The sequence below is a fragment of the Ahaetulla prasina genome, chromosome 2, assembly GCF_028640845.1.
Source record: "Ahaetulla prasina isolate Xishuangbanna chromosome 2, ASM2864084v1, whole genome shotgun sequence".
NCBI classification, from domain to species: domain Eukaryota; kingdom Metazoa; phylum Chordata; class Lepidosauria; order Squamata; family Colubridae; genus Ahaetulla; species Ahaetulla prasina.
In genome coordinates this window covers 282,345,317-282,367,032 of record NC_080540.1, presented here as the reverse complement: position 1 = coordinate 282,367,032, position 21,716 = coordinate 282,345,317, and positions in this window count along the sequence as shown.

Here is a 21,716-nt window from a genome sequence, read left to right as displayed (position 1 = left end):
CGCTGAACTGCCGACCTTTTGATCGACAAGCTCAGCATCTTAGCCACTGAGCCACCACGTCCCTTTACTGAATAGGACACTATCATTTCTACTCAAAACCGGTTCTTCTAACCTGATGTCCTGTTTGGATAATAATTCCAGAAAACAGTTTCATATACCTGGACAAGCCCAGTTGAAGATTGTTATCAAGGACCTATGTTAAAGGTGTTGTTTTTTTAAAAAAAACAGATTAACAGAATTGGGAGGGAACCTTGTAGGTCATCTAATCCAGGGGTCTCCAACCTTGGCAACTTTAAGCCTGGAGGACTTCAACACCCAGAATTCCCCAGCCAGCTGGTTGGGGAATTCTGGGTGTTGAAGTCCTCCAGGCTTAAAGTTGCCAAGGTTGGAGACCCCTGATCTAGTCCAACCCTCCCCACCCCACCCCCAAGCAGGAGACCCTACACCATTTCTGACAGGTGGTAGTCCAGGCTCTTCTTTGAAAGCCTCCAGTGACAAAGTTCCTACAACTTCTGAAGGCAAACTGCCAGGGCAGAGAAACACTATTGTAGGCAAGAACCCAAGTCAAGCCTCCCCGCCTCCATTTGAACCCCAGATCAATATATCTATCTATCTATCTATCTATCTATCTATCTATATATCTTTGTCTATCCCTTCTCAAAGCCATGCATGCACTCAAAAGCACTTTCCCGTGCAAAACACCTTCAGCTCGCCTTTCTCCCGTTGCACACGTGCACATACCCCCGCACTTTTCCCCCGGGCTACACACCCAAGATTTCCCCTCCCCTGATTCCCCCTTCTTAGCCCTCTCCCCCTTTCCGATTTAAACCCTCATTAACCTCCCCACGATCTGCCTCCCTCGGCTTGCAAAGCTCAGGGAGCCCTCCTAATCCCCCCCTCCCCGACTCCCCCAATTAGCACCTCATCAGCTCCAATTAGAGGAGACAAAGGCCGGGTAAAGATAACTGGGAAGGGGCGCGGAGGGAGGGCAGGAGAGCATGTAATGGCTTAAGACAGCCGGGCCCGTTCCCTGGGGGAAGAGCGGAGCCTGATCGCCGGGCTTTCTTCCCCCCGCCTACCCCCTGGATGAGGAGGTTTCGGGTCCTTTGGCTGGGAAGCCGGGCCTCCCGGGAGCCTGGCCTGCCCTCATTCAGCGCCTTACCTTGCTTTTGCAAAAGGGGCTAAAAAACAAGCCCACATTGTGCGCGCCGCGCTGCCTGGGCAGAGAAGCCCCCCGCTTGAAAAGGGCGGCTTTCGCCTCATTAAGGGTCCTCCTTGGAGTGTCTTCTAATTACAGGCAGAGGCCAACAATGTATTTTTTCTCCCGACGAGAAGTTCTTTGGAGCAGTTAATTTGGTGACTGTACCAAATGCCTTTAAACATTAATTAGGGTGGAAGGAACACTAATTTCCTGTCCCCGTTGGCCTCCTTCTCTTCCCCCCCTCCCCCTTTCCCCCTTGTTTTCACATAGGCTTGGATGAGCCTCCATAATGAAATTACCTCATTAAGGCCTTTTATTCTTGCACAGTAACTCATTCAAGATCTCCCCTTTAGGTTTTAATTTGATGCTGTCAAAAGCGGAGGGGGGAGGGAAAAGCCTGCAAGTTGGCTTGATTAGAGAGAAAGAGGGGGGATTTTTTTTTCTCTCCCCCCCCCCCCATTTTGGGTCCCACTAACCCTTCATCCAACGAGTGGGCAGATTTAAATTATTAGGATGGCAAGTAGTGACTTATAATTGGATACAAGCAGCACTTCAGAGAACAGGAAAGGCTTTCAAAGGCTTTTTTTTTTGCCTATGGGGTCCGCAGCTATTAACTGCATCCACGGTTGGTGTACAGGGTGTTGAAATTAACTGTACCTGAGCAGGCATGAAACAGACGGCTGGTATTGATAAATACCTCTTTTAAATGGAGTTGCAATTAAAGGACGCAGAAGCCTGCGGCCCTCAAACGTTGCACCAATCGTTCTGATCTCGGCTGTCGTCTGGGCTTCTGCCGCTCCTGGGTTAAACTCGTGACACCTACACGCAAGCCAACTTCGTTACTGATTTGGCCCTGGACCTGAAGATAAAGGGAGAGACGGGGATGAAAAGGGACACAGGTTTCTGTCTACGGCCAACATTATTCTAGTTTTGATGTTCTCCGTGTCCAATATTTAAAGGAGGAGGGGCAATCAGTTCTACAAGGTAGGCCAGACTAGGAAACCAGCTGTTTTTATTGTAAAGCTATAGTAAGGGAATCTGAATGTGCTTCTCTCTCCCTCCCTTTACCTTTGTGTGAACTAGGGAACGCCTCGTTGGAGATCTTTTCTCAAGTTGCTTTCTTGGGCCAAGTTCAGACACCTCTTATCAGATCATTTGTTTTGGTAGATGATCTTCCTCATGTCCCTCCTCTTCCCTCTGCAGGGGCAAATTAAATGCAGGGAGACCTGGAGCTAATTATTTCATAAATCATAGTTGGAAAGAGACCACTGACCAAACCCAATGCTTTGTTCAATGCAGGAATCTACATTTGAGCATCCCTAACCAACTCAGTGTTTCTCAAGCTTGAAGATATGGAGATTTCAATTCCCAGAATTCCTCAGCTAGTCCGCAACCTCTTATTATTCTTTGCCAGCACAGCTAAATGGATATGCTGGCTGTAGATGATGGAAATTGCAGCCCGATACTTCTAGGTAGCATCAGGTTGGAAAAGTCTATCATAAAGTAAAATGACTGTTCATTTTTCTAGTTAATAAAGCAACAAGAGTTCAAGTATTTTTCAACTTACGACTACAATTGAGCTCCACATTTTTGTGGCTAAGTGAAACATTTGTTAAGTGGAAATTTGCCCCATTTTATGATCTTTCTTGCCACATTTGTTAAGTGAATCACTGCAGTTGTTAAGTTAGGAACACAGTTGTTCAGTGTATCTGGCTTCCCCATTGACTTTGCTTGTCAAGATCACAAAAGCTGATCACATGACCCCAGGACACTGCAACCGTCATAAATATGAGTCAGTTGGCAAGCGGCTGAGTTTTGTTCACACGAACATACTACAGTGGTCTTGTGTGGAAAATGGTCATAAGTCACTTTTTTCAATGACTTTGAACCATCACTAAATGAACTGTTGTAAGTCAAGGACTACCTGTATTATTATTATTATACTGCCCAGAGTCACTTCTTATGATATGAGTGGCTATATAAATTAAATAAATAGGTAAATACATAAGTAAGTAAGTAGTATCCAGCAGGTTTACCTGTAATAGAGAAGTAAGTCAATGGATTTGCGCCATAATCTTGCACCATAATCTTGTTTGCATTGAATATATATAATTCCAGCCTTTTATAGGAAATAAAATGCAAAGAATTAATTAAAATTTACCAGATCCAATCTGTAAAAATCTGGACGGCTACTAGATTGCAACCAAGAATTAAGTTTTCATTTTGATTCTGCTGCCATCTACCTGTCATTTTGGAGTTTTGTAGTTCAGATCTAATAGACCTAGAGATGTCCTGCCCCCTTTGGTAAGGACTAAAGATCCCTGTAAATAACAGACTGAATAAATTTCAGCATCGTCTGGCAGTATTTATTTAATATTGGGGTAATGAGCCTGGTTTTCTTTTTCTTGTTGTGGGCTGCCTTCTCTCGGAAATAATTCTTTGAGAGGTAAAAGTGGAATTTAAAAAAAGATCAATACATTTTCTTAATCCTAAGTATGTTTTAATGTCCTACACATCCTTTATTGAATAAAAGATTGAAGTCTTGAAACTCTCCCAATATTAGAATAAGTTTTAAAAAAATAATCTTTTTTTCATTAGAAAGTCATCCTACCAATAAATGAATTTTGCTCAGTTAGGCAGAAAATTTAAGTTTTTCCCTGCATAATTCCATCAACTCTCTTTGGAAAGAGTTTGACAACTTCCAGGGCCCCCGTCATGTCTTGCTTAGCAGCTTGAATGGATTTGATTGCAGTGCTATTATCGTTCTTCTCTCTATGGAAAGGAGATTTGGTATTATCAAGAGGCTTAAAGTTAAAGCTTTAGCTCTTCTAAGTACGTAGCTCCATCTGAAACAACGCAGCATAGATACAATTCTGTTGTGCCATAAAAAGGAGTGACTAGGAAAACTAATCACTCTTTATAAAAGGGCGTAAAAGCTACATTTTGATTGTATAACGTTAGACTATGGGAAGATCAGAGGATGTTTCCACGTATTCATAGGAATGAGCTCCAACAGAACTTTATCTGAACTTGCTATATCACTAACAGAGTGGGGGGGGGGGAAGGAGATGTAATTCAAATATCTCTTTTAACATAGTTTAAAACTCCAAATGTTGAACCAACACCTTTAAATTGTGGGTTAAGTGGAATTGAGTGCAGGTTGGAATTTTATATATATATATATATTTTAGGAAAGGGAGGCGAAGTATAATGGAAGCACCTTCTTCACACTACTAAAGCAAGCCTCATTGTGTCTTGCAACAGCTGTCCCTGGCGGTCTCTCCTGGCAGACCCATGCACAACAGCATTGTAAAGCAAATGTTTTAGAAAGAGCCCTGTTGTAACGATCACTTCCCCACTTACTGTATTTTTAGAAGTATAAGATACACTTCCCCCTCCCCAAAAGAGGGTGAAAATTTGGGTGCGTCTTATACACCGAAAATAAGCCTGCCCACCTGCTGGCCCCTAGCCTTTGGCTTTTGCCTCCCAGTAACTTACCCCCTTGCAGCAAGCAGCCCGTTTCAGCTTCAGCACAGCCTGATTAGCACAAGCAGCTGATTGTCAGTTGGATCGGCTTCCCGACCCTCAGCTGTTTCAGGCTGCAGAGATTGCCATTGGCTATTGCCGCGTGGGCCTCTGCTGCTTGCTGCAACGAGGCAAATTGCTGGGAGGCAGAATTTTTTTTTCTTGTGCTAATCAGGCTGTGCTGAAAACAAAAATAAAACTAAAGCAGGCTGTTTGCTGCAAGGAGGCAAACTGCTGAGAGGCAGAGGCAGATTTTTTTTCTTGTTTTCCTCCCTAAAAAGGGTAGGTGTGTCTTATGGTCCAGAGCATCTTATACTCTGAAAAGTACAGTAAGTTGAAGAAGGGTATAGTGTTGTAGAAAGTTAGCACCCACTCCTCTCCTAGAAGAATGAAATGTTTTAGGAAATATTAAAAAGGCAGAATATTATACTTCCCTGGATGAAAAAAGGAGAAATATGCTATTGGAAAACAGACCCGACCTTTATCAATAGCCCCAGAAAGACTGGGCCATTCTATCTACAAAAAAAAAAAAAAAAAGACCTTTAGCCTCAGGGTGATCGGATTAGCTCTCACTCAAGATCCAAATCAGGACAAAGCCCTTAAGCCATAATAGGAATTGGCCTTCAGAACACAAACCTCTTCATTACATCATCACCCTCCAAGTTTCAACCAAACCTGAGAGCTTAGACAAAGTTAGCTATGATCCATGCATAGCCCCATGGGAGCCTGACATCAGCCAATAGAATACATGTCCTTGCCACAGGAACAGGAAGCTAAAGGGCAAGGCCCAAAAGAGGGAATAAATAACACTCACTCTCCACTCCATGTAGTCAGCTGTCCAGGACTTCAAACCCATGTGATCCTGTCCAATGAACCATCTTTCCAATCAGCCTCCACGTTTCCAGTGTCTTTCTCCCCAATTGGAACTGAATTCAGATGGACATTTCTTCCAACAGTGTTGTTTTTTTTAAAAGGACATCTGGTATTGTTTTACACAACTTATGTCCTAATCCTAATGCTCTGAGTATGGTTTCATGAAATTTCTGAGCTTCGTTGTGATTTAATGAGCTAAACCAGTTGATTGATGGCACACAATACACTGAGCCATCAACTGGCAAATAACGTTTTAGTGTGTTGTGTGAACATAGCCACACAGGCTAGGGGTGCTACTATGGACACACCCCATGTTATTTAGGCAAGCATGCTTCTGCCTTAATTTCTTGCTCAATTCATGCACAGTAAATCTTGCTGTCCTGCACACTCCTTACGTTCTGTTGCTCTTTTTTGCATTTCATGTTGTTAACCACTACATCTTCCATGGACTTGTCTCAGCATTGAGTTTCCTTCAAGATTCACCAGAATCTGCTGATCAATTTGATCTTGCTGAGAAAAGCACCTGGATGTACCTCAATTTCGGAAGGTGAGCAGCTGAGACTAGGAGACACTGTTTTTAACTTTTTACTCTGGTCTAATTTATACTCTGCTTTTACTCTGGAATTAAAGGCTGCATACTATACCTAGAATTCCCTCCTCCAATTTTACTTCCCAAAACAATGTCAGGTTATGTCTGAGTTCTCAGGTACTTTTCTTGCCTCTTTCTGTGAAAGAATCCCAAACCTATTGGTGCCATCTTGTGGACAAAAAAATAATAATAATTGTAGATATCGGTATGTGGAAAATGAAAACCGAAACGCTTTTCTTTGCACACAACCAAACAAAGATGATGTTGGTTTAGCAGGAACAAGTTCAATTTCCCCCTGCAAACATTTTAGTAGAATTTTAAAACATCTCATTTTGGGGATGGTATATATATATTAAAATAGGTTTCACATACATTAACACTAGCACATGGCAAATTCCGGATGAGGCTGCCCTGAGCACATGAGAAAGATCTGGATGTCTTGATAGATCACACTTAGACAGCGAGACAATTGTGTGATGCAACCACCAAAAATGCCACCCCATGTTTGCTCAATAGAAGTATCAGAATATTGTTCTCTATTCTGCATTGGTCAGACCATATTTGAAGTACTTCATCCAGTTCTATGCACCAGATTTTAGGAGGATTTATTGAACGCAGCCCACAGTTCTTCTTTGAGGGAGATGGGACCGTTCAGAAATGTGAAAAATAATGAATGAATGAGTAAGTGAGTGATCGATTGATCACTGATCCCAAAGGCCATCACTCTGCTAAACAAATAATTCCCTCAACACTGTCAAACTATTTACTAAATCTATACTACTATTAATCTTCTCATCGTTTCCATCACCAAACTCTTTCCACTTATGACTGTATGACTGTAACTTTTTGTTGCTATCATTAAGGGTTAAATTGTACCCTATGACCATCATTTGTGTTGTAAATGTTGTACCTTGATGAAGGTATTTTTTTCTTTTTCTTTTATGTATACTGAGAGCATATGCACCAAAACAAATTCCTTATGTGTCCAATCACAATGGGCCAATAAATTCTATTCTTCTTCTTCTTCTTCTTCTTCTTCTTCTTCTTCTTCTTCTTCTTCTTCTTCTTCTTCTTCTTCTTCTTCTTCTTCTTCTTCTTCTTCTTCTTCTTCTTCTTCTTCTTCTTCCTCCTCCTCCTCCTCCTCCTCCTCCTCCTCCTCCTCCTCCTCCTCCTCCTCCTCCTCCTCCTCCTTCTTCTTCTTCTTCTTCTTCTTCTTCTTCTTCTTCTTCTTCTTCTTCTTCTTCTTCTTCTTCTTCTTCTTCTTCTTCTTCTTCTTCTTCTTCTTCTTCTTCTTCTCCTTCTCCTTCTCCTTCTCCTTCTCCTTCTCCTTCTCCTTCTCCTTCTTCTTCTTCTTCTTCTGGAGCAGTCAAGATTGCCAGAGTCCTAGAAGGAAGAACCTATGAGGAACAGTTGCAGTGTTGGAAGCTGGAGAAGAGAAACCTGTTAGGAGATATAACAATTGCCTTCAACTTATTTTCAAGTCCCCAAGCATGTAATTCAGTTATAAGACAAAATGCTTCAGACTTGTTCTAGAAAAAGCAGTAGGTTAAACTGATAAGGAAACAGAATATTATATAGTGTGGAAGAAATGGTACAAATGGCTAGAGGAGAGAGATAAAAGGCAACGAAAGTTCAAATAAGGAAGATATAGGAGTAGAAATGTAACAACAAGTAAGAGGAAACAGAAAAAATGAAGTTTGTAGAAATGAAATTGTGTACACTTATTTATATGTATATACGTAAATAAATTATTAGACTTGTATGTATAAAGGATACATTGAAATAAAGGAGAAAAAATGGACAAGTAAGAAATGTTTAACCATTGCAAAATTGTTGGCAAGAAACTATTGTTTAAAGATTCTTTTTTGGTTTTTTGAAAATTATATTTTTAAAAAAAAAACTTACAAGGAAGCTGTTGAAAAGGAGATTTCAGGAAAACAGTTCCAAATGGTATGAATTGTTCAACAGATTAACTTGGAAGATGGTGAATGTCTCTTGGATAATGCTGTAATATAGTGCAGGAGTCTCCAACCTTGGTCCCTTTAAGACTTGTGGACTTCAACTCCCAGAGTCCCTCAGCCAGCAAAGCTGAGTCCACAAGTCTTAAAGGGACCAAGGTTGGAGACGCCTGATTTAGTGGGTTCCTGTACAGAACTGAAGGATAAACGAAGTGATCTTCAAGATCCCTTCTGTTCTTTGATTCCTTGATTCTAAAGTGATTGGTTAAAGTGTTATGATACTATTCTGTTCTTGGCCTGATATTTTATCCAAGTATGGTTGTCCTAATTTTTAATTAGTTTAGCTCTCCAAATGATAGAAATACATCATAAATTCTTTTTAGAAGTGGAAATAAAGAATAAACTTGGGTCACTTCCATCAAGAAGTCCCTCCTCCTGGTTATAATATTCAGGTTGTTCTGCCAGAGAATAGATTCCTTACAAGACAAGAGTCTTATGGGCCAAAGCATTTATTAAGGTGACCTGTCCCCAGGGCATTAACATGTTAATAGCAACATTTTAAACAGGAACAGATGTTTTGTGTATATAGTATTTCGAGAAACAGAGCTGGAGAAAGAGACTAGCTGACTAAGCAGGTCTGCCCACTCCAGCACTCCTTGTCCAACCAGACATAATGGAAGGTGTTCTTTAAATCAGGGGTTTCCAATCTTAGCAACTTTAAGCCTGGAGGACTTCAACTCCCAGAATTCTGGGAGTTGAAGTCCTCCAGGTTTAATGTTGCCGAGGTTGGAGACCCCTGCTTTAAATAATAGTTGGGCTACATTAGCCAGGCTAGGCCTAGTCTGCCTCCCAATCAGCGTGGAAGGGATGGTTTAATGTTGCCGAGGTTGGAGACCCCTGCTTTAAATAATAGTTGGGCTACATTAGCCAGGCTAGGCCTAGCCTGCCTCCCAATCAGTGTGGAAGGGATGGGAAGGGAAATGCTAGCAATTTGATGAATGTAGGCATTTTTGCAAGCTTCATATACGTAAGTATAATTTGGGTATGTCTAGTTTGATGAAAATAAGGACTAGGGGGTGACATGATACCAGTGTTCCAATATCTAAAGAAGAGGGAGTCAAACTATTCTCCAAAGCACCTGAGGGCAGGACAAGAAGCAATGGGTGGAAACTAATCAAGGAGAGAAGCAACCTAGAAATTAAGGAGAAATTTTCTGACAGTTAGAACAATTAATAAGTGGAACAGCTTGCCTCCAGAAGTTGTGAATGCTCCAACACTGGAAGTTTTAAACAAGATGTTGGATAACCATTTGTCTGAAGTGGTGTAGCGTTTCCTGCCTGAGCAAGGGGTTGGACTAGAAGACCTCCAAGGTCCCTTCCAACTCTGTTATTCTATTCTGTTCTGTTCTGTTCTGTTCTTATGATTCATTGCCTAATCAACCAGATGTTCAGATTTGATTTGGCCTTTTTATCCACCTATCGAGTCCTTCCCAAGGACCTGGGATAGGCGCATGTGGTTGTTCGATGGTTTTAGAGGCATTGTCTCAGGATGTAAACTATTCCAAGTAAAGCTGCCTTTTGCAATTGACTGATGGTGGTTTTTGTCAATGCTGATGGTGTTCAAGTACTGTTCCAGGTGTTTTGGGATTGCACCAGAGGTGCTATTCAGCAGGTTCTGACCAGTTCTGGAGAACTGGTAGCGGACATTTTGAGTAGTTCGGAGAACCGGTAAATGCTACCTCTGACTGGCCCCGCCCCCATCTATTCTCTGCCTCCTGAGTCCCAGCTGATTGGGAGAAAATGGGGATTTTATAGTATCCTTCCCCTGCCACACCCACCAAGCCATGCCCACTGAACCAGTAGTAAAAAATTGAATTCCACCACTGGATTGCACCCAAGGCCCCTGTGACCGTTGCTACTGTTTTTGCTTTCTTTTTCCACATTCATTCTAACTTTTGTTTGCAGATCTTTGCTTTGGTTTTTTTTCTTTCACTTCTTTCTCTTCTATTCTGCTGTCTTCAGGAATTGCCACATCCATTATCCAGACTTCTCTCTCTCTCTCTCTCTCTCTCTCTCTCTCTCTTTTGACAATTTTTAAAAAACATCTAAGGTATTATGGGGCAAATGCTGGTCTGTTTATTATTCTTATTAAAATTACCTGGTGAAATGTAGAAAAGCGCACTTTATAAAAGTAATTTTTTTTACTTCACGGATTGCTTTGAAAATGCAAAATTAAATATGTTGATACAGAATTTGTTGGACCCTTTACGCACAGCAGGAGAGAAAATTGAACACCTTTCATATGCGCTGTCTCCAATGCATTTTTGGCATCACCTGGCAGGACAAAGTTCCAAATAGCGCAGTCTTGGAATGTGCTGGAATTTCTAGCATGTATACACTACTGAAACAGCGACGTCTATGCTGGCTTGGGCATGTTGTGAGAATGGCTGATGGTCGGATTCCGAAAGATCTCCTGTATGGAGTATTCGTGCAGGGAAAGCGCCTCAGAGGGAGACCACAGCTGCGATATAAGGATATCTTCAAGAGGGACCTAAAGGCCCTGGGAATGTACATTAACAACTGGGAAACCTTGACCTCCGATCGTTCAGCTTGGAGGCTAAAGATGCAGCGTGGCCTTCTCCAATTCAAAGAGACATTTGTTCGGCAGGCTGAAGCAAAGAGGCAGTCCCGGAACCAGCGAAATCTGGGAGCTGGGCAGGGGACAGAATGTATCTGCCCTCAGTGTGGAAGGGATTGCCACTCTCGAATTGGCCTTTTCAGCCATACGAAATGCTGTTTTAGGATCTCTTTCCAGAACATGATACCATAGTCTTTTGAGGCTGAAGGATGCCAGGGCAATGAAAATGATACAGAAAAATGTGAAACAAACTCATTTCTTCCTCTTCCCCCAGCCTAGGTTTGGTGAGAAAGATCTGAAGAGCGTGTTTCCTGAACATGCCAGGCTTGGCAATCTTGTCTGGGGGCAGCACGCAACGAGAGTGGGGAGTGGCTGTAATGCCCCCCCAGCCTAGCTGTTTACATGCACTAATGTTGTCCTTGAGCATCAGGTATCATTCTGGTAGATGCATTTTGCACCAGCGGTAGCTTCTGAATTTTTCTCAAGAGAATCACAGTGGCTCATTGGGGAAATGCCTGATTTGGGGGCATTCTTTCCCAGCTCTCCTGTGGCTACCTGGCCTGCCTATTATCCTTGAATGAAAAGAGTTCTGGCACAATTGAGCATTTAGCTGAATGAGCAATTCATGTCTAAGCAGTGCAAATATTTGGATACAAGCGAGCGGGCAGCAGGCAATTCTTGGATACCTCTGACAATGAAACTCTCCGTGGGAACCAAATGGGCATAAAAGAGAAGGGAGCCATTTAATGGGAGGTGAGTCATCTTATTTTCCCCCCACCCGCAAGAATCAGGAAGGGGGATTTCCCTCTCCCCTATTCCCTCTTCCCTCTCCCCTATTTCCCTCTCCCCTATATCTTGTCTCAGCTTTTTTCAAAGCAAATGGGCTCTGCAAGGAATCAGAATGGCCGGTTCTGAATTCCATTTCATTCAAACGTTTAAAAAAATATTCCATTAGAATTTAAGGTGTGTGTGTGGCTGGGACTTTTGACAGCTGTTGCCAGTGGTGGGATTCAGCCAGTTTGCACCACTTCGGGAGAACTGGTTGTTAATTTTCTGAGCAATTTGGTGAACTGGTTGTTGAAAGAAATCATTAGGGCAGAGAACCGGTTGTTAAATTATTTGAAACCCACCACTGGCTGTAGCCCCAATTTATCAGGAGAGAACCAAGCAGAAAAAGTCTTACGACAATAGCTGAGAGTACATTCATTCCAGATATAGGTAAACTTTTCAATAGCCACATTTATGGATGGCTTCTGCTAATCCCTGTGCCAGAGAGAGCTAATGGGCAAAGCAGCCGTTGTCCTAAAGCAGGGGTCTCCAACCTTGGCAACTTTAAGCCTGGAGGACTTCAACTCCCAGAACACCCCAGCCAGGAAAGCTTTGTTTAGAACTACGCCGCCTTCGACATGACCTGAGTTTAACTCATAGAATCATCTATTACAATGTCCTTCCTGTTGAAGATTACTTCAGCTTCAATTGCAACAATACACGAGCAAACAATAGATTTAAGCTTAATGTTAACCGCTCCAATCCTGACAGCAGGAAACATGACTTCAGTAACAGAGTTGTTAATGCTTGGAATACACTACCTGACTCTGTGGTCTCTTCCAAAAATCCCAAAAGCTTCAACCAAAAGCTGTCTACTATTGACCTCACACCATTTCTAAGAGGTCTGTAAGGGCCGTGCATAAGAGCACAAGCGTGCCTACCGTTCCTGTCCTATTGTTTCCTTTCGTTATATCCAATTAATATAGTTATTACATACTCATACTTATATATATGCTTATATATTGTATAATTATTTCATGCTTATGCTTATATATACTGTGTGACAAAATAAATAAATAAATAAAAATAAATAAATAAACTCAGTGGTGGGATTAAAATAATTTAACAACTGGTTCTCTTCCCTAATGACCGGCTGAGTGGGCGTGGCCATGGTGGGCGTGGCCAGGGGGTGTGACAGGCAGCACTACGCCTCCTGCACTCCCCTGGGAGCAAAAACAGACTGTAGGCCCTGCACCCTGATTTGGGCCTAGCAGGCCTCTCTGCACTTACCTAGGAGCCAAAACAGGGTGCATGGGGACTCCGGGAAGCGGGATGGGACCAGCCAGCAATTTAACAACCAGTTTACCTGAATTGGCCTGAACCGGCTAAATCCCACCACTGACATAACTGTGTCTCTTCACATTGTTGTCCTTCACATTGTTGTCCTTCTCTTTCCTTCCACCTTTCCCAGCATTAGAACCTTTTCCAGTGAGCTGAGTCTTCACATAATGTGTTTGGGCAATTTGAGCCTGGTCAGTGTTCCTCTACAAATAAGCTGAAGCCTGAAGATGCCGAATGAGACTTCGTGTCATCTTCAGGCTTCAGCTTCGTGCTTCTGGGAGCAATAATATATATATAATTGCAATTTTTTTTTGAGACCACTTCTTCCTCAATTGCCTTTTAGCAGAACTGTCTTTGCTGTGGGTGGTTTTCACACATATATCTGAACTTTTTAATATGTCTGCGTTAAGATCAAATCCTTTGTCAGAGAAAGACCATGGAGATTTTTCTCAAGTGACACAGCACTTTAATTATCACACATGTCTTTCATTTCCCATTATTTCTGTCACATATTTACTTTTGCATTTCCCACTGGACTTTTCAGGCTGTGCACCAGGTTGATTTTTTATTTGTATGATTTGAGAAACTTGGAATTTATCATATTCCCTGAAAGGTGGTTTCTTTCCCTTTAATGTATATTGGCAGCAGAGGAGGATGTTATGAGAGAATAAAGAATAATCCAAGATATTACTCACCTTTTCCCGTTCTTTTAATGAATATTCCACCTTCTTTTCCAGGCTGACATTCCATCACTTCAAAAACATATCCTGTGAATCAGATTAGAATGTTTAAGTTTTCTGAATTTCTCTTGCAGACACAAAAATGCTCCAGGATTGACAGGCAACGACATTCTACAGCTGCCACTATTTTCAGATAAGGGAAGTTGATGGGAACACCTCCTTAGGGGAGCTAGCTTTTTCAGTACATGTGCATTTATATCTTTGTTCACTTATTTCTTTACTAGAATTATATTCAGTGGTTTCCTCCAGGACCTCAAGGCAGCATGAGTAGTTGTCTCACCTCACAATTACAATCTTGCGAGGTAGGATGGGCTGTTATTATTAGCGGATGGCATTGTTACAGGAGCCAGGAGACGACAGTGCAATTACAGAGTAGTAGTTTGGCTGTCAAGGTACCAGCTCTGTTGTAGGAAAAGCTTGTATGCTTCCCAGGGTGTACCACAGGAGGGCAAACTGTTGTGACCCAGACCCAAGTAGATAGTAGTAGACGCAATCAGTTCAAAAACAAACGGACTTTATTAGAACAGCTGAGAATTAACTCATTCTCAGCGTCATCCAAACTAAATCAAAGCAAATTCTTCAGAACATAATTCTTCAGTCTTATCACTAACCTTGGTCTAATTAGGCAAACTGCCAAAGGCTTTTCTTGGCAAAAGTTCAAAAGCAGAAGATGCCGACAAGAAATAAATGCAGCAAGACAAGGAGCAATTCTATCAACGTTGTTTTCCGGCAAAGAGCTCAAATGCCATTGCTGGTCTTTTAAGCCTTATGGGAGGGGCCAATCATTTCTTGGCCCTACTCCCGAGTTATCTTCTTTGCTTTAACTGCTCTTGCCTTCTGGCAGCTCTTCTCATGCATGCTCCTCCTGTTCCTCTGCCTCACTACTTTCAGCCTCCGGAGGCTCTGGAGTCCACACAGATGGCCCTGGCCCCACCTCTGCCTCTGACACAGCCCTCATCCGGGCCTTCCCCAGTCTCCAGGACTGGCCTATGTTCTTCCTCAGCCTCATCACTGTCCGATTCTGTTGCCAACTCCACAGGCTGCTGGCAGACCACAACACAAACTGGCTTTGAATCAGAAAGAAAGATGAGTGGCTCTTCTTTCATCCAAGGCCCCGCCCCGCCCCGGAGCCACCTCCCAAACAGGCATTGCAGCCAGGAAGGTTCAACGCTGGCAGGAATCTGACTGCCTGCATGGAGCACCAATTCGTCTCCCCCACCAAAGTGGTACCTATTTATCTACTTGCATAGAACATGCTTTTGAACTGTTAGGTGGACAGAAGCGCATTGGACATGGCCTGGGAATCTTTTAGCAGCCAGTGAGGTTCCTTTAAATTGGTGCTTTGGGATTTCTAAATAATTTTGTCAGGGTTTTTTTTTTTTGGACTAGCCGTTGCTGTGACGTCTCCAAGACCTAAGAACACAATGCAATTATAAAAGAGGAAGGTGGAAGTGCTGGAGTAGTTGAGGGGCTGGATCTTCTCTGTGAGTGAGATGAGCAAGTGACAAGAACTTGCCTCAACATGCAATGCTGGGACTCGAGCAGCTGGTGCAGAAAACATCACCAGTGTCATAAAGCCACTGAACCACTCACACTTCGGAAGGAAGGGTTGAGAGAGAAAGATTGACTCAAAATTACTTAGTGAGCTTATGTAGTTGAAAGTAGACTATGGATATGATCTCCCTGGTTTGTTTGCTTGTTTGTTTGTTTTTCACATTTAGAGATTGCTCATCTCACTCACAGAGAAGATCCAGCCCCTCAACTACTCCAGCACTTCCACCTTCCTCTTTTATAATTGCATTGTGTTCTTAGGTCTTGGAGACGTCACAGCAACGGCTAGTCCAAAAAAAAAAAAAACCCTGACAAAATTATTTAGAAATCCCAAAGCACCAATTTAAAGGAACCTCACTGGCTGCTAAAAGATTCCCAGGCCATGTCCAATGCGCAGGTGATAGCTTTGAAAGCTCCAAGTAGAAGGAATTTGACAGAGGGCCTTCCATATCACATAGCTGCTTGAGTGTATACTGCGCATCTGCAAAAGGATCTTTTTTTTTTAATTTGAATTTATATCCCGCCCTTCTCCGAAAACTCAGGGCGGCTTACATTGTGTTAAGCAATAGTCTCATCCATTTATATATTATATACAAAGTCAACTTTTATTGCCCCCAACAATCTGGGTCCTCATTTTACCTACCTTATAAAGGATGGAAGGCTGAGTCAACCTTAACTTGCAGTAATTGCAAGCAGCTGTGTTAATAACAGACTGCATTAGTCTGTTGAGCCACCAGAGGCCCAATTGGTGTATCACATTGAAAGAACATGTAACAATGCAAGAGATGGCCTTCTTCACTATGGACTCATGGTTTTTACAACATCTTTTCTCCAAAGACCCATGGGGCAAAAACAGTGGTTAAGTTTCTGTAACAGTGGCTAAGTTTCTTAACAGTGGCTAAGTTTCTGTAGCAAGAGAAGGCCTAGATGGTCACTCAAATGTGGGTTAAATGTCTTCTTTTCAACTTCTGTTTCTGTTGGATTGCCAGACCAGTTATTTTACTCTTGTGCTCGTTTTTGTTTGCTCTTTTTTGTATCTTAGGCTTAGAGCCTTAGAGCCTTCACCACATGGTAAGTGGTAAACAGCTCAATAAATAAATAAAATGCAACATATATTTAGATCCTGAGAACCATTACTACAAGGCTGGGATAGGAGTCTTCAACCTTAAACATTCAAAAAGCCATTTGGACCTGTTTCCCACAGAAAAGAAAACACGGGGAGCCACAAAAACCTTCCCGTGCCTGACTATTTATTGTGCGGCCACAAAACTAGCATATGTAGTTGAATTAAACATTCTGTTTTCTTCTGAAACTTTTCTTTTCTTGGATTTATCCATGGTTGGCCTACCGGGAGTTGAAAAGCTCAATAAATCACATGCTGGCGGGTGTAGCACATTGGCGGTTGTGACACTTATTTTGAGTGACAGGGAGCCGCAGCAGAGGGGTGAAAGAGCCACATGCGGCTCCAGAGCCACAGGTTGCCGACCCCTGGTCTGGGAGGAAGAGAGGGAGGCCGGGAGCTGACCTATGATGATAAAATCTGTCTTAGGGCGTGTATGGCATTAGAAGAAGCTCTTAGCATCTCCTAAAGTCAAACATTTGGCTGCAATCTCTGGGCCGAAAGACAAAGTCTCAAAGTGTCTAAAAGTTAATGAGAGGTGACCGAAATCTGCAAAGAGTTTACACATAACTTGGAGAGCTTGAAGAAGCAGCTATTTTCTTTCTGAAATGCTTCCCAACTATTTGCTTTTTTAAATAGCCGAGATCTAATCCAGCGGTTGCAACATCAGCACTGCTTTCAAAAGGAAAATCATCGACACATGCAAGGGGAGCTTGGAAAGCATATCTATGGCGCAGCATTGTCTCGCTCTAAAGAAAAACACAAATGTCGTGTTCTAGCTCTCCAGAATGAGGGTGGACTCTTTGGAAAGTGACTTCTCCAAATGGTCTCCCAAGAAACAAGGGAGAGTTATGGTTGATTAGAAAACGGCAAACAAGCAAGCAATAAAATTATCTGCCATTCTTGTATTTGGTTCTCCTTGTATGTATCCCTGTTTTCCCCAGTTTCACCATATCCTGTTCTTTCAATAAAGCATTCAGATCTACGCACACGGTTTGTTTTATTAAAAACAGAGGGGTTTAGCTGCATGTTGAGCTGCACACAGACTAGCGTCTAGTCTCTTGGCATTAGCAAAACCCAGACCGCCTGGTGATTACAGGGAGTCCTTGACTTACAACCACAACCGGAACTTCGGTTGCTAAGCAATATGTTGTTAAGTGAGGTGCGCCCGACGCTATCACCTTTTTTTTAACAGGGGTCGTTAAGTGAATCACATGGTTGTTTAGCAAATCTGGCTTCCCTGATTGACTCTGCTTTGTTGGAAGGTCCCTGGGAAGATTGTAAATGGCAATCATGTGACCTTGGGACACTGTGACCGCCTTTGATATTTCCCAGTTGCCAAGTGCCCAAATTTTGATCCCATGACCATGGGGGTGCTGCAATGGCCATAAAAGCAAGGACCAGTTGTAAGTGACTCTTTTCACCACCGTCATAATTTTGAACAGTTTTTGTAGAAGATAACCAGGCTGAGCCTGAGGGAGGGGTCAAACACATCATTAGTCATGAGTCCCTTCACACCCACAAGAGATCTAAGTGCAGCCCACCTTAAAATCCTTATCTACCGTCAAATTGCCTTGACCCATAGTAGTTCAGATTCTTGTAGAGAGCTTACACTTGCAATAAATCAGGGGTGTCAAACTGGATTTCTTCGGGGGCTGGATCATGGGATGGGCAGGGGAGAGGGGACAGACACCTCCTGCAGCACTTTGCTGGCCAAAACACTGGGACACTGGGACACAGCGGATCTGCATGCGACTGCACTGCACCCCGTTTTCAGTCTGGGCAGCCTCCTGCAGCACTCTGCCAGCCAAAACAGCGTGCGGAGGGGGCGAGCTTGAGTGTGCCCTGCCCCGTTTTAGTTCTGGGTGGCCTCCTGCAGCACTCTGCCAGTGAAACAGGGCATTTTGGCTGCCAGCGGCACCACAGGCCGATCCTTTTGTTATTTCCAGGCTGGCCTTGTGGGCCAGATTTAAGCACCCTGTGGGCTGGATCCAGCCCGTGGGCCTTGAGTTTGACACCCCTGCAATAAATCTTTATACCTATTTGAACTGCTTGGATCTCCTGACTTCCCTGGCATTTGGCAGTTATTAAATGGTCATAAGTCAAAGATTACATATACTATGAATCTGGGTATGTCATCAGCAAATTGGCACTAGTGATGTTTTTAGAACAGAGATTGCACACGCTTTCCTGAGGATAATTTCAATGGATTATAGGATGAGGCCAAAACCCACGGAGGGCTTAGTCTGAAAAACATGTTTGCTTGTTTTAATCCTTTCAGCATGTGACAAAATGGAAGTTCCTTAGAACATTTGCTAAGTGCTTCACTGGTGTATAAACATGACAAAGCCCATAGGGATTTTTAAAAATGCCAATTTCTTCTGCAAATGGCACCAGAACAGGGCCTTAATCAAACACATCTAAAGAGTTTGGGATGCCTGCTACTCATAATACTGCAGTTGTTTTTTTAAAGCTAATGACACATAAAGCAAATAAAAACAACAGATGCTTAAAGGCTCTTTTGAGAAATCATTTGTTTGAGGCCACTCAGTGTATTCTTGGCTTAAGTGTCTGCAAGCCAGAATTTGTCTGAAATAAACAGAAATTTTTCTTTGAATCGGGTACCCCCTTCTCTTTTAAGTTCAAGGTTGGCAGTGTATCACTGCTGGAAAACAAGCACAACTGTCAAGTGAAAGAAAACAAGATGCAACGCAGGTCCAGTGAATCAGACCAATTTACAATAAATAACGAAATATTCAAGTAGCCAAGAACAACAACCCAGAATGCCTTTAACTCAATGTGATGGAATGTGTTCTGTCCCCACTAGACGCTAGTCTGTGTGCAGCTCAACATGCAGCTAAACCCCTCTGTTTTCAATAAAACAAACTGTGTGCATAGATCTGAATGCTTTATTGAAAGAACAGGATTTGGTGAAACTGGGGAAAATAGGGATACATACAATGAGAACCAAATACAAGATAGACCAGGGGTCTCCAACCTTGGTCCCTTTAAGACTTGTGGACTTCAACTCCCAGGGTCCCTCAGCCAGCAAAGCTGGCCGAGGAACTCTGGGAGTTGAAGTCCACAAGTTTTAAAGGGACCAAGGTTGGAGACCCCTGAGGTAGACAGTATTAAGTTACTGCTGAACATAACAATTAATAAATACAAGCAATTTAAATCTCACAAGCGACGCTCTGTGTGGGGGATGTGGGTTTGTCCCTGGATGACCATGTGCCACAGATTAAGATGGATTCTTCTTGTGCTTCTGCCTTCTTCAAGTGCTAAAGGAAATGGAGTCTGGCTTGCAAGCGTGCGCTTGGTTTGAGAGTGCGGGCTGACTGGTAAAATGGTTGGGTCAGCTTCAAACAATATACTTGGGTATTTTGTCTCTCCGGCCACTAGTTGGGGCTAGAGTGCAACAACAGTATATAAAGTTAGTATGTTGGAGCATATTTATCCCTCCAGCCACTAGATGAGGCTAGAGAGCAACAACAGTATATAAAAGTTATATGCTGGGACATGACAGAATGTATTCATCACCCCTGCATGGAACCCAAGCAAAACTCTTCTAGAATTTGTTTTGGATTCCTCCAATCAAGAAACGATTAGGATTTAATAGTTGGATATTGGCACTAGCAACACACTGAATGTGGAGCAAAAGCCACACTTCTGGATGGGAAATCATATCCGTCATTTGACTCTTCCCATCAGATTTATCACCAAAGAAAGAGAGGAACAAGCTGAGTACATTCCCAGTCCTAAAGTTACAACACATCGGAACATCGGGCACTTTTCTTTGATACATTTCTTAAAAAGTTGAGAAATCATGGATGTAGTGCACGTTACCCAATGGGAAACGAGTTGGTTTCCATTAGATGCAGTTGGCATTTCATATAGAGTGGAAGAGATTTTGGAGGTTTTCTGATCCAACCCCCTGCCTAGAACCAGAATTTTTATATCATCCCAGACAAAGAACTGTCTAATCTCATACTGAAAATCTCCTGTGACAGAATGCACACATTTTAGGAGACAGGCTATTTTACTGCTTAATAGCTCCATCAGGAAATTTCTCTTTATTTCAAGTTTAAATTTTTGTTAAGCTTCCTCCCATTGGTTCTTATCTTATCCGTGACTGCTATGGAAAATAAATCTTGTAGTGGAAGACTGTTTCATGCCTCCCCTTAGCCTTCTCCTTTTGAGGCTAAACATACCAAGTTCCTTTAACCACTTTCATAGGATTTAGCCTTCAAGCTTCTTATCATCCATGTCACTTTTCTCTGCACTCGCCAGTTCCTCAACATCCCTTTTGTATTGCGGCAGCTAGAACTTCACATAATCCAGATGTGGTCTGACCAGTGCACCGTAAGAGTGATACTATCATTTAATTTGATCTTGATACTATTGGATGAAGCCTTCTAACACTGTACTGTCTTTCGTGGCCTTAGAAAATCCACCCCGGTAAAATACACACCAGAGCCGATTCTTCTAGGAATGATGAAAACAAAATATGAAAAAACAGTAGCATATATTATTTTACAGATGTCAATGGCGGCAAGATTGGCATTTGCGCAATGTTGGAGAAACTCAAATACACCCTCTGAAGTGTTAATAATTAGAAAAATATTGGATTGGATGGACAAAATGATGAACTGAAAGGATGGATGGATTCGGATTTTTATGTAATACGGGAGAAATGGTATAATTGGGTCGAAAATAGGAAAAAAGGAAAAATAACGTAGAATTAGTAAGAATTAGAAATTCAAATTCAGATTAGTAATATTTATTTTATTTATTTATTTTTCATATTTTTATACCACCCTATCTCCCTAGGGACTCAGGGCGGTTCACAACCAGATAAAAACATACATATAAATACAAATAAAACATCCATTAAAAAACTTATTATAATTGGTCGAATAATTAAAATAAAAATAATAATAAAAATAATAAAATCCCCATTAAAACCAATTTGAATTTAAAATCTAGTCCAGTCCTGCGCAAATAAATAGATGTGTCTTAAGCTCGCGGCGAAAGGTTCGGAGGTCGGGAAGTTGGCGAAGTCCTGGGGGAAGCTCGTTCCAGAGGGTGGGATGATTAATTTAGTAAAATTATATAGAGTATAGGAGAACACTAATGGGATGATGTAAATGGTCACAGTCATACACAAGAGTTGAATGAAAATTGTCTAATTGTTAAAATTTAATAAAATTAATAATAATAATAATAATAATAATAATAATAATAATAATAATAATAATAGAAAATCTTACAGTCCTAAACAAAAGATGACCAACATGAAACCTTTATTCAGAGATACTTTTATTAGCCTTATGACCATTCTGCCGTTCAGTGAAGTCACTGTTTCTTTAAAGGCATTGTAAAAAGAAGCCAGAAAAAAAAAAAGATAACGAGA